The sequence below is a fragment of the Rhinolophus sinicus genome, chromosome X (genome assembly GCF_036562045.2).
Source record: "Rhinolophus sinicus isolate RSC01 chromosome X, ASM3656204v1, whole genome shotgun sequence".
Taxonomy (NCBI): Eukaryota; Metazoa; Chordata; class Mammalia; order Chiroptera; family Rhinolophidae; genus Rhinolophus; species Rhinolophus sinicus.
This window is the reverse complement of record NC_133768.1, coordinates 5,968,524-5,981,345: the sequence shown is the minus strand read 5'-3', so window position 1 is coordinate 5,981,345 and position 12,822 is coordinate 5,968,524.

Genomic DNA, 12,822 nt, shown 5'->3' with positions numbered 1-12,822 from the left:
GCAGACGTCACTTAGATAGGCAGGTGTCAGAACGCAAGCGGCATGCGTCCTCAGCCTTCCGCAGGCGGGGGTCTTTCCACCTGGTCTGCACCTTCCAGGAGCATCTGAAAAAGACAAGGGCATTAACCGCCTTGTCTAAGGGACAACAGTTAGCGCTTGGCTTTGGTCGGAAGAGCTGGCATTTCCTTGTGATCTTAGGAAAGAGTTACAAGTTCCTTCTACATTGTTCTGTGTCCCAACCTGATGGTTGGGCCATGGAGTTTCCCAGGTGTCAGCTTCTCTTTTCTGCTTTGATGGCTCTCAAAGTGGGGTTCCTGGGACAGCACCATCAGTATCCCTGGGAACTTGCTCACGAAGAAATCTAGGTGGGCACTGATACAAGGCCACAGAATGGGTCAAAATGACACCCATGTACGGTTACTGGGCGCAAGCAACATGGTGTACTGCCCATTTGTATAATCACACCCCCTAGCCCAGGTACTCACCTTGAAGACACTCGGCCTAGCATTTCTGGAGGGACTATAGTCACAAATTGTGAAGAACCTGAAATTTTATCCTTCAGAGAGATAGAAAGTCAGACAATTAAGGTCGTAAACTCACCCTAGAAAAAGAGCTACATGCCTCATTGCTGAATATCACTATGGTCACCTCCGAATGACTCCCCTTGGGAAGCTATGCCCTGATGCCAGCGCCTAGTCCACCCTTCAAAGCAATGTTGGGACTCTTTTTCTGGAATGGCCATCAGAGCTGTCGTCGTATTACCCTTGATGTCCTGAATGTCATCAAAATGTCTTCCTTTCAGTATTTCCTTTATCTTTGGGTAAAGAAAGAAGTCACTGGGGGCCAGATCAGGTGAGTAGGGAGGGTGTTCCAATACAGGTATTTGTTTCCTGGCTAAAAACTCCCTCACAGACAGTGCCGTGTGAGCTGGTGCATTGTCGTGATGCAAGAGCCATGAATTGTTGGCGGAAACTTCAGGTCGTCTAACTTTTTCACGCAGCCTTTTCAGCACTTCCAAATAGTAAGCTTGGTTAGCTGTTTGTCCAGTTGGTACAAATTCATAACGAATAATCTCTCTGATATCAAAAAAAGGTCAGCAACATCATTGCAACAAGTTCACAAACTTAATTGTCAGACCACGTATGCTAAAAGGATGGATAGGGCCAACCATTGGGGACTGGGCTTCTGAACAGCGCATGTTAGCTAATTATGGGGGAATCACTATGCTTACTGGACACAACATGTTGAGGTGAAGGAGTAGCAACTTGTGCTCATAATATATGCAAATGAGTGTCGTGCACAGAAAGAAGCTGCCTGCTGGAGAAGCCCGCTTTGCATCACGCAGAAAGGAGCTTCCCCCTCTGCCACAAAAGACTCTGAAGATTGGCTGTGAGAAGATTGGCCCAGGAAGGGTGAATGCTCTAGACCAGTGTGTTTCCGACTTTGGGGTACACAGCAATCCTTGGGGATTGTGTGGAAATTCAGTTCCTGATGGGGCAGGTTCAGGGTAGGGCCAGGGATTCTGCATTTTGGACCTGTTCTCAGGTGATGCTGTGGCTGCTGGTCTTGGGCCACACGTGGGGCACCTGGGCTGCTGAGAAGGTCAGAAGGGAGGAAGGGACACAGAAGGGGCATTTAGTCCAGAAGGAAAAATGCATGCCTCACGCAGGACTATTTCCATCTCTGTCAGAACTGGAAGGAGAAGCAAGTGCACCAGCCTCTCCATTGAATCCTGAGGTTTTGGGTGGGAGAGGGGGTGGTGTATTGCAAACATTCAACCGGTGCTCGCCAATTATTCTAGCACAGGCATACCTCCTCTTGTTGCACTTCAGTGTGTTGTGCTTTGCAGACACTGTACTTTTTTACCAATTGAAAGCAAGTTCCTCCACCAGCAAAAAATTACGGCGGGCTAAAGGCTCAGACGATGGTTAGCATTTTTCAGCCATAAACTATTACACTCATTGTGTGTGTGTGTGTTTTTTTAGACACAATGTTATTTCACACTTCCTAGACTACGGTGTAGTGTAAACATAACTCTTACGCGTGCTGGAAAACCAAAAATCTTTGTGTGCCGCCCTTCATTGCGACCTGCCGTTTATTGCGGTGCTTTGGAACAGAACTTGCAGTAACTCCGAGATCTGCCTGTCGTTTGTTAATCCCCTCTGACCAAAAGCAATCCATTTCGTGGCCCGCTTTTTGGCAGACTGCCCCTTACACATTACACAATTTGCCACTGAACAAACCCTTAGCTTCTCCACCGTCCAGGGACACACCGATTGTTTCATTTGTTAGGAAACATGACAGCGTCCGGCTAGGTTTCTAACATCTCTTTCGTGTTGACAGGGTACGCTGCAGTCTTAATTTCACGAAGACAGGTATTTGCAAGTAAATCCGCATGTAACTCTCACTGGTGTTGGTCTTAAGAATGCCGGTGTATCCCTTTCGTCACAGGATAAAGGAATGTCTCCTTTATCCCGGCTTTGTGTCTTCACGCTCCGTTGCACGGCTTTCGTTTACTACCCCAGCGTCTGTCCATTATCCCACGTGATTTCAATCTCCTCGTCATAAACCAGGAAAATGGTAACCGAGGATTTTCCAGAACTGACGTCGTAGGCAGTGCTTCTGGTTCTGTGCGACTCTTCCTTTAAGCTACCGAGGTGACCGTCCCCAAAAACAGAGAGTAAAAGTCCACCAAACTCGGCACTGCACGCAAGCAGAGCCCCTGCCGTCCCTTCCTTGCCTGCTCCTTTCCCTGCTGTTTGAGCTCCAGCGTGACTCACTCTGGAGGCATGTGGAAAGAGCCCGAGTGCGTTTTTGCTGGAAGCGTGAGGTTGCGTGCGCTCCACCCTGAGCACTGGAGCTGTTCCCCAAGCTTGGACGGGGCCAGAGGGCTTTATTTATCCCGGCAGACTGGGTGGCGGTGAAGGGTCAACGACCTTTTCTTTCCTGTCTCCTATGTGTTTTCTCTCACTGGCTCCTGGGGTTGGGAGCAGTGGCCGAGGAAAGTCTGACTGGCTGTCATGTGCAGAGGATAAAGGTTGCATGTTGAAGTTATCGTCACAGCTCTGCCATATTTTTTCTCGCTGATACCTGGGGAGAAGGCTGTGTGTCTGGGCGTTTGTGTGGTGGGCTGGGATGTCACCAGCTGCAATAAATCACCCTGGGTCCTCAACGTTCAAGGACGTAGCTGGGCAGGCCAGCTGGGACCCTGCCACTGGTCCACGGTCCTCAGGGTACATTTCACTGGGCTTTATTGCAACAGGTTGATTTTAATTGTTGGCACTTTGTGGCCCTTCCTTGGACCAAGTAACAGAGCTTTTATGGGAGGCTCATTAACTTTTCACGAATCTGCATCTAGCACATGCTGGGGGTTATAATGGTGGGAACTTTAAATCAAAATCCTCAGTTTACCTCCCACACGTCACCCCAACGCTCCCCATGCTGTTTGTGTCAGCTGGGATTTTTGCCCTGACACCATCCTTCTTTTTGTGTCATGAGCTCAGAGCATATAAAGGCATATCTAACCGTCAAAAAGGTCCAACTTTAGAATCATGGGATACACAACATTAAAAAAATGTAATTGTTTCTGAATACGGTCATGCAGAACGGACGTCTCGTTATTTCTAACTATTGGGCTGGTACCTTCAACACCCCCACTCTTGTCGAAGGAGATGTATGACTCTCAGTCACCCAGGTCTGAAATCCTTTTTGGTATCGCTGTTTCATCTTTTGCACGCAATCACCACGTTCTAGAGACGCTTCTTGTCTGACATGGCTCAGCTCTCTTTTCCTCCTTTCTGTTTTCGTTCAGACCACCTTAAATCAAACCTCCATTCATTCTTGTTTACATCACGACAACGTCCTCCGACTTAATTGTTCCTAGAGCCCAGTTAATGTTTCCCATTGGGAGTCAATCCAAGTCTCCACTAGTTCCCGAGCTTCTCGAGTGTTGTCTGTCCCCCGCACTCCATGACCCCATCTCTAAGCGCAGTTGAACCAGTCCCTGTTTCCCAAAGCACCAGGCTCCACATCCTGTACCTAGTTTAAGCTGCTTCTCTGCAGATGACTCTTCCATGTTACCGGCATTGGCCCAAACTGACCCTTCTTCTAAGAACCCTTTCTCATCCAGCTTCATGGCCTCCTTACAACTCTCTCAACGACCCTGCTAATGAGCGTTTGGTAGATGGTCGTAGATGGTGTACTGTGTCATGGCGACGTCTGTCTCATTTTCTCCACCGAACTGTGAATCATTTTAAATAGTAGGTCTTCACTAAATATGGAAAGATGGGAATGGATGAAGCTGACATGTACGTAATGACATCGAATGTCCTCGTCATGTCATGTTAAGAGTTCCATGCCAGGTGGGCCATCCTTGGATCTCTGCAACCAAGAACAAAGGGAGGCTCTCAAAAAGCAACCCATTCCTGAGTATGTTGCGGTGATCTTTCATTCGGTGGTTTACCAACAAGCGCAATCAAAATGGCACTTCCGTCCGTGAAGCTAACAGAAGCAGCACTTGGTAGAGTGAACCATGTTGTGACCTTGCGCTGCTTATAAGCACCAGACAGAGAACCAGGGAAAACAAAAACGTTTCCAAGAACCTAAACACACACACATGCGGAATTTGGGTGGGAAGTGAGAAATTATGAATTATTCCAAGTTTTACGCTTTTAGGGTGTTTTCATCTCGAACCATGTGAATCTCATTACTTTTCTTCTCCGTCGAGCCTCGTGTTACACAGAGACAGTAATTTATCTGGAAACCAAAGGACCAGAGCTGATGGTAGGTTGACTTGTGAGAAAGTGAACCTGGGAAGCCTCGACAGAGAGAAGCCTACGAGAGATGGTGCGTTCTGAAATCTCTTGTCTATTCCACTATAAATGTCCTATGCTGTTCCTTTGATCTCTCAGATGTCTCTCATATGAGGGAGTCTGTATTATTCAGTTCTGTAGCGTGGGTGTGTTTACTGAACTCTATTCTTTTTGTTGGGGAGAGCTGTTTAAAAAAAAAAAACAAACAACAAGTGGACTCTCTGTATCTGATATATGTAACTCCAGGTAGGAAACTGTTGTTTATATATTTACGGGGTAGGTTGAGAGTTGGAAAATCACAAGGTCAAAGCAGACGCACCGTTTCCTCAGGGGAATGAAATTGCAGGTGTGGCCCGACATGTATTCTTCTCACATTGTTTGGCACATAAAATACGCTCAAATGTTTTTATGAAATGCATACATGAATGAGGTAGTCTCTATAAATAAGTGCTGTGCTGAGCAAACCAGCTCCCAAAATTAAGTCCCCTCTCTCTTTCTCTCTCTGTCTCTCTGTCTCTCTCTCATCTCTTCTTGTCTCTCTCTCTGTCTCTTTCCTCTCTCTCTGTTTCTCTCTCTCTGTGTTTTCCTCTGTCCCTCTCTGTCTCTCTATGTCCCCATCTCTGTCTCTCTGTCTCCATGATTTGTAGTCTTTGCCAATTTCTGTGGTGTAAATACTCCTCCACAGTTGATTTCAAGCCACCCATCACTGACTAGATGGCCCACAGAATTTCTGGATGTTTGAGTTGGCTTTGCAGAGCCGAGATGAGCTGCCCCAGCACACAGTTGAGTGGGGAAGGCCTTTGATCCCGGTCAACACCTCTTTTCAGCAAAAGATCACACTTAGTAATTTAGAGCCAGTCACATGATGCTTAAGGGTGATGAACGTTTGCCTTATGTTGCCTGGTGCAGATTTCCTTGAGTAGAATAGCTCTTTGTAGCACACCTGCTAGAAGCAGAGCTCTGAGAGGCCCTTAAGAAAGCCTCCTCCAGACACACTTTTCTTTTGTGAGAATTGGGCAAGTTGCCCGCCACTGCTTTGGAGCCTGTAGCCAGTAGGGTAGAGAGAGAAAAACAAATCAGGGATGTAGCTAGTGAAGCAGAGAATACACTATAGTTGTTTCACAGACAATATGGTTAAGTAGCTCGGCTAAAAATGATGTAGAGAAGAAGGAAAAGACATTTATGAGAAGATTTAGCAAAAGTGTTGGTGATCTGTAGGGAGAAAAGATGAGACCATTGCTGATAGATACAGAAACTTATGGACACAGACGTCCAACTCAATTTCTTGCTTGGGCGGACACTATTATAAAGCCTAAAGGCTAAAAAACGGGTGCAGATATTAAAAAACTCCAATTGAAATCTCAATGACTTTTTGTTATGAAATTTTAGAAAATAAAATGTATCTAAAGGCAACAAATGGGTAAAAATATATGTGATAATACGGAAAAGGTTAAGAAAGCTGCACTATCATATTAACCTATGTTATAAAACACCCTACAATAGGCCAGAACAGAAACCCACCCAGGTATTTCATGTAAGTGGAACTTGGGACATTAGCTGAGGAAAGAGACTAAGACATGATATTAAGATAATTGGATTAATATTCAGGGTGATGAAAGTTAAGTTTTCACCTTGTACCGTACACGCGAGTTCAAACGTTGTTAAGTTTCAGTATTTAAAAATGAAAAACTTTATATAAGCATGTAGGGAAATATCTAATCTCAGAATGAGAGTGAGGAAGAGCTTTGCACACATAAGAAAGGAGTGAAAGAATTAAAAAATGAGAGATACAGCTACAATTTTAAAACCTCTGTGCTTCCAAAAATTGCAGTCCTATAAAATTGAAGAAAAAACAATGATGACTGTAAAAAAAGAAGTATGTGCTATACTTTTTAGGACACGTTTTAATGCCTTCTGGTACATTTGTTATATTTACGATGTGTTAATGCCTTATTATGTAAATTATTTTTATTACTCAAAAAACAAAGTCTAAACAGCTCAATGGAAATGTGGGGACAAGCTAATAAATAATTCCTTCATGAAATGCCCAAAATATGTCGTTTGGCTATTAACTAAACAACATGAAAGGACAGAAAGAAACATTAAGTTAACAAATTAGTTGTTACGATGGGAGCCACCCTTGGGCATAAAGTGTGGGGACATAAGACTGTCATACACCATTCTGGTGGCAATAAAAACTGGAAACCCTTTGAACAGAGCGCTTTCCAAATGTTTGGCAAAACCCTTAAATATCTTCACACCCCTCAGCGTAGCCATGGGGCATCTTGGAATTTCAGAGATTTATGGGAGATTCTTTGCAGAGATGGCCAAAAACTGGGGGGCGGGAAAGCTTGATGTCCACCAAGAGAAGATTAAACACATTATAGCACTTCCACATGATGGGGTAATAACCCGACTCATTGGAATATGCAAATCATATATTGTTAGGCAATCCTATGCAAATCGCATGCTGTTATGCAGAAAATAAATGGACTTTAAGCCATATGGTTTGGTTTATAAACAGAACTGAAATTTCATATATACTGGGGTTTCCAAAAAAATGTATACAAGTAGACACTTTGGTCAACGTGGCTCAAGCAGGAGTTCGCCGTCATCAGAAGTGTCTGGACGCTGATGGGAACCACTTTGAGCACCTCTTGTAACTGCAGAAGTGACACGGGACTTGTATTCATCTTTTGTTATCAGTATATAGTGAGTATTACAGTTTTAATAGTTTTTTTATTTTCTTAAAATGTGTATACATTTTTAGCACCATATATATTTTATATATATACATATATATGTATGTATGTTTGTGCACATACCTACCAAAATCTGACCACGTTCAGAATATTTGTCTTTCAGTAATGGGATTGCAAATAATTTTCATCTATTCACATTTCTTTCTTTATTTCTCTGTTTTATTATTTGTAACATTCATAATATGAAATAAAGGCTTTTACCAAAACTCAGTCTGGCGGAAGCTTTATGTGGTCGTTTTCTCCCAAATGGCCCCTATCTGCTGTTTGTGGCCAGTTCTTTCTGCCCCCTGCAGCAGGCTGCCCTCACGGTGGGTGGCTTTTGCACACTTCTCTGGTTTCTGCTGGAAGGATGTCAAAAAAGATTATTTCCCCCCACTCTGAAATGTTCTAAATGCAGTCTTTTCTGTAGGAAAAAAAAAAAAAAAAAAAACCTCAGTGGTTATTATTTTTTTTAATTATTCGTTTAAACCCTGGCTTGCCGAAAGTCTCATTTTCCAGAATCAACAGTAAGAAAATGAAACTGGAGTGGATCCTCGCCCGGTTGTTTGAAAACTGCATTTTGAATCTCTTCCTTTCACTGTTTATTTAAAATAAAGCCAAGCTCCTAAGCATCGTCCAGAAAGAAAAATAGAGAGCAGCTTTTACACATAAGTTATTTTCAGAGTCATATCCTGAGGAAGAGTCGAAACTCCAACGCCTCATCTAGGCCCAGAAAACGTACCATTGAATTATTTTGAAGCATTTCACAAAAAGGTTGTGCAACATACAATAATAAACAGGGGCTTCAGGAGTCTTCATATCATATATGGAATCTCTTAGGTTTTCCGTTTGTTTGTTTTTTAACTATTGTTTTGAAGTTCACGTCGCAGGACATGAATGAAAAACAGCCTTGTTTCCTTATTTCCAAAAGCAGCATGTCTGCTTTTCTTTTTCACAACAGAATGTTGAATTACATTTTCACTCAGAATCCATCCCTACTCCCAAACCTCTTTATGACTTTCCAAAAATTAAAATATACTTTACTTTGTCTCCCTCTTTAATGAAAGCGAGGGCCTCGGAGTCTGGATGTCTTGACTGGATCATTGTAGAAAATTTTAGTACGTGCCATGTTTAATAATCCAACTTAAATATCAGTCTGCGCTGCAGGCAGTCTTTCAATGACACTCACAGATGCGAGAACTGGGGTTGGCTCTGGATACCGGGAGCTCTAGTTCCTTGATCTTGAATAAAGAAGAAATATGAGGTAAGACAATTAAGTTCGCAAACTCATCCTAGAAAAAGTGCCACATCCCTCATTGCTGAATATCACTACGGTCACCTTTGAAGGACTCCCCTTGGGAAGCTATGCACTGACGCCAGTGCCTAGTCCACCCTTCAAAGCAATGTTGGAACTCTTTTTCTGGAATGGCCATCAGAGCTGTCATCATATTACCCTTGGTGTCCTGAATGTCATCAAAATGTCTTCCTTTCAATATTTCCTTTATCTTCAGGTAAAGAAAGAAGTCATTGGGGGCCAGATCAGGTGAGTAGGGAGGGTGTTCCAATACAGTTATTTGTTTACTGGCTAAAAACTCCCTCACAGACAGTGCCGTGTGAGCTGGTGCATTGTCGTGATGCAAGAGCCATTAATTGTTGGCGGAAAGTTCAGGTCGTCTAACTTTTTCACGCAGCCTTTTCAGCACTTCCAAATAGTCAACTTGGTTACCTGTTGTCCAGTTTGTACAAATTCATAGTGAATTATCCCCTCTGGTATCAAAAACAGTTGGCAGCATTGTTGCCACATGTTCACGAACTTAATTGTCAGACTCGGATTTCATTTAAAGTCGTGTACATTTTACATCACAGGGTGTATGAAAGATTTTGAAAATTGCCACCCGTACAGATTTGAGTTACATTATCATTCCATTAAGAGGTGATGATGAAGAGGATGATAACTATGCTTTTACATTTCCGTGAGACGCCCCTTAACTGCGATTTCCTCATTTAAGCATCACCGTTTTATGGTCTCGTGTCTTAGGTAGGACTGTGCTATGGGTGAAACAGAGGGCGGAATGTCTAATGTGAGATTGGGCTGTGGGTGAACTAAACCTCAGACTTGCAGCATAAGCATTATTTTCTACTTCTTAAGAGCTACAGTGGCCGTAGGAGGTGAGACAATAGGGGACTGTCACATCAGAAAACGCCCCCACCTGGCAACCCTCCTCCCCCGTCTATGGAGATTCAGGAACTCAGGTTCTTCCCATCTTGTGCCCCTCCTCCCATCCCTAGTGCCTTGTAATCTCTTCATTCAATGAGGGGCTGGGAAGACAGAGCTGGAAAAGGCATTTCTGCTGCTTTATCCCCGCAGTCCACAAGGGACACACATCATTGGTGAGATTTAGTCACATGACCCCACCTTGCTGCAAAGGAGCCTGGGAAATGTAGTTTCAGTGGGGGAAGCAGCCTCCCACCATCATTCAATAGGGGTGTTTGAGGCTTGAGGAGAGCTAAGCCCGTCTGTCACATGGCAGGAGGCACTGCTGATCTTTTATCATTTCCAGCTCCCAAAGCCACTCTTGAGGTTTTGCCAGGCATTTCAGGGCTTTGTACCACATTTCTTCAGGCCACTGGACTCCCCACAACTCCCCTACATCAGCAGAAGAGAAAGAAGCTCTATTTCTTCATCATCCAGCACACTTTATCCAGCACACCACCAACCTGAGTCTGTTTTGTGTCATGGGATTTTACCACACGTTGGGAGGCGTTTGAGAATGAAAACTGTGCATAAGAGGGGACAAATTGAGGATGAGTCATAGTAAAAGTTCACGGGCTGCATGTCACTCCCATAAAGCTCAGCAGCCATTGGGCTTCGTAGCCCTTCCTTTCTGTCTGCAGACAACACCCTACAGTAACTGAACCTCTGCTAGAAAGCCTCCGACGACCCTCAGACACCTTGATTTCAGAGTGCTGGTCTCCAGGGCTGGAGGAAGATGACTTCCTGTTGTTTTAAGCTACCTGGTGTGTGGTCATTTATATGACAGTCACAGGAAAGAAATACAGCATTGTGACAGGGCCACGCTCCCTCCAGAGGCCCCAGGGGACGGTCCCTCCTACCTCTTCCAGCTCCTGGGGTCCCCAGGCGTCCCTGGGCTGGTGGCTGCCTCCGTCTCCACGTGGCGTCCCCTCTGTGTCTGTGTCCCTCCTCTTCTGTCCCTTATAAGGAAACTGTCATTGGATTCAGGGCCCCCTAATCCAGGACGATCTCATTACTCAGTCCCATCTGCAAAGACCCTGTTTACAAATAAGGTCTCCTTCTGAGCTTCCCAGTGGAGGTGAATTTTTTGGAGGACGCTATTCAACCAACGACAATATCTTAACATTTCAACCCAAAATGAAACACATTAGACTCTAGTCCAAATATGCCTATTACATTTTATCTGCCATTACACACCAGGTCTCCTTGCTTGAGGCTGTAACTTGCTTTGCAATGTTTTTGCCACTGGGAAAGGGGGGGGCAGTCTTTCCCTACTGCCCGTCACATTCTGTGCAGCCATCCCTCTTTCTTAGCCCATAAAAATGCCTTGTCAGTCATCAATACCTCCCTTCGCCTTCCATCTCCTGTGGTCTTTGAGTCGCCTGGAACTCAAGCGCTCCCTGAACCACCATTAATGCTTCTGCCTGTCTCAGCCTTCTAGTAACGTGACTTGTACATTTGGTGGAGGTCCTATGAGAAGACAATAACCAGCATCTGCTTATAGCAGGACAGAACAAGTCCGCAAGAATGTATGCTCAGTCCGCCCACGGAAGTTTATTACCCGTCTATAACCCTATGTGGACCCAGAATGATGGTCAGGGGGATGGTGTACTTGTTCTTTTCCAGATGACATTGCGGTCAGGTATACGCAGCAGACGATTTCCTATCCCTGCATGGCCCTACCTCCCTGGGTCTCAGTTTCTGCCTCCATATCCTGAGGAAGGCAGTCCGAACCAAGATGTTTCTTAAAATTCCTTGTGGCATTTATTTATCTGGCACAGTGATTTCTAACCAGGGAGGATTCTGTTCGCCAGGAAGGACTTGGCAACATCTGGAGACATTTCTGGTTTTCACAACTAGGGAAGAAGGGGTGCTCCTGGCATTTGGCGGGTGGAGACCAGGGACGCTGGTCAGTGTCCAACAGGGCCCAGGACTCCCCGCATCAGTCATCCAGACATAAATGTCAGTAGTGTGAGGCTGAGACCTGCCTAAGCGCGAAAGACTCTGTGTATCTATTATCTACTCAGCTGTCTGTATTGATCTATCTATATTTATTATCTATCTATCATCTCTCTATACCTATCTATCCATCGATCATCTATCCATCTATCTATGTATCTATGTATCTATGTATCTATCTATCTATCTATCTATCATCTATCTATCCTCTCTCTCTCCATCCATCCATCCATCCATCCATCATCCATCCATCCATCCATCCATCCATCCATCCATCCACCATCCATCCATCATCCATCCATCCATCCATCCATCCACCATCCATCCATCATCCATCCATCCATCCATCCATCATCCATCCATCCATCCATCCATCCATCCATCCATCACCCATCCATTCATCCATCCATCCATCATCCATCCATCCATCCATCCATCCATCCATCCATCCATCACCCATCCATTCATCCATCCATCCATCCATCCATCCATCCATCCATCCATCCATCCATCCATTTATCCTTATCTATGGCAGTGGCTCTCAACCATGGGTGATTCTGCACCCCATCCCCACAAGGGGGACATTTTGTGACACCTGGAGCCATTTTGGGTTGTCACACCTGGAGTGGAAGGTGCTGCTGCCGTCTAGTAGGTATTCCCTAGGTCTGCAGCTCAACAGCCTGCCGTGCACAAGACAGTCTTCATCACAGAGAGTGGTCCAGCCCCAGACGTCACTCGTGTTAAATCCGAGACAGCCTGCACTAGCTGAAGGGCCTATGTACGGCATGTGAACACTGCAACCAGGACACGTTTCCTAGACATCTGGGTGTTCCCAGAGCCCAGGCTGGTACCCGGCACACAGTAAACAAAGGCGGTGCAGATATAAACAAGCAGATACATGGATTAACGAGGGAAAGAGTCTGTGGGCTTCCCACAGAGACTGTTTCCATGCCTGACATTCTTTAAAGATTGGCAGCACTGTATTTCTCTCAGCCCTGACAGTCATGCTCTCCCCAAATATTTATCTTGAGTTTCCTTTTTCCCCTTCCTCTCAGGG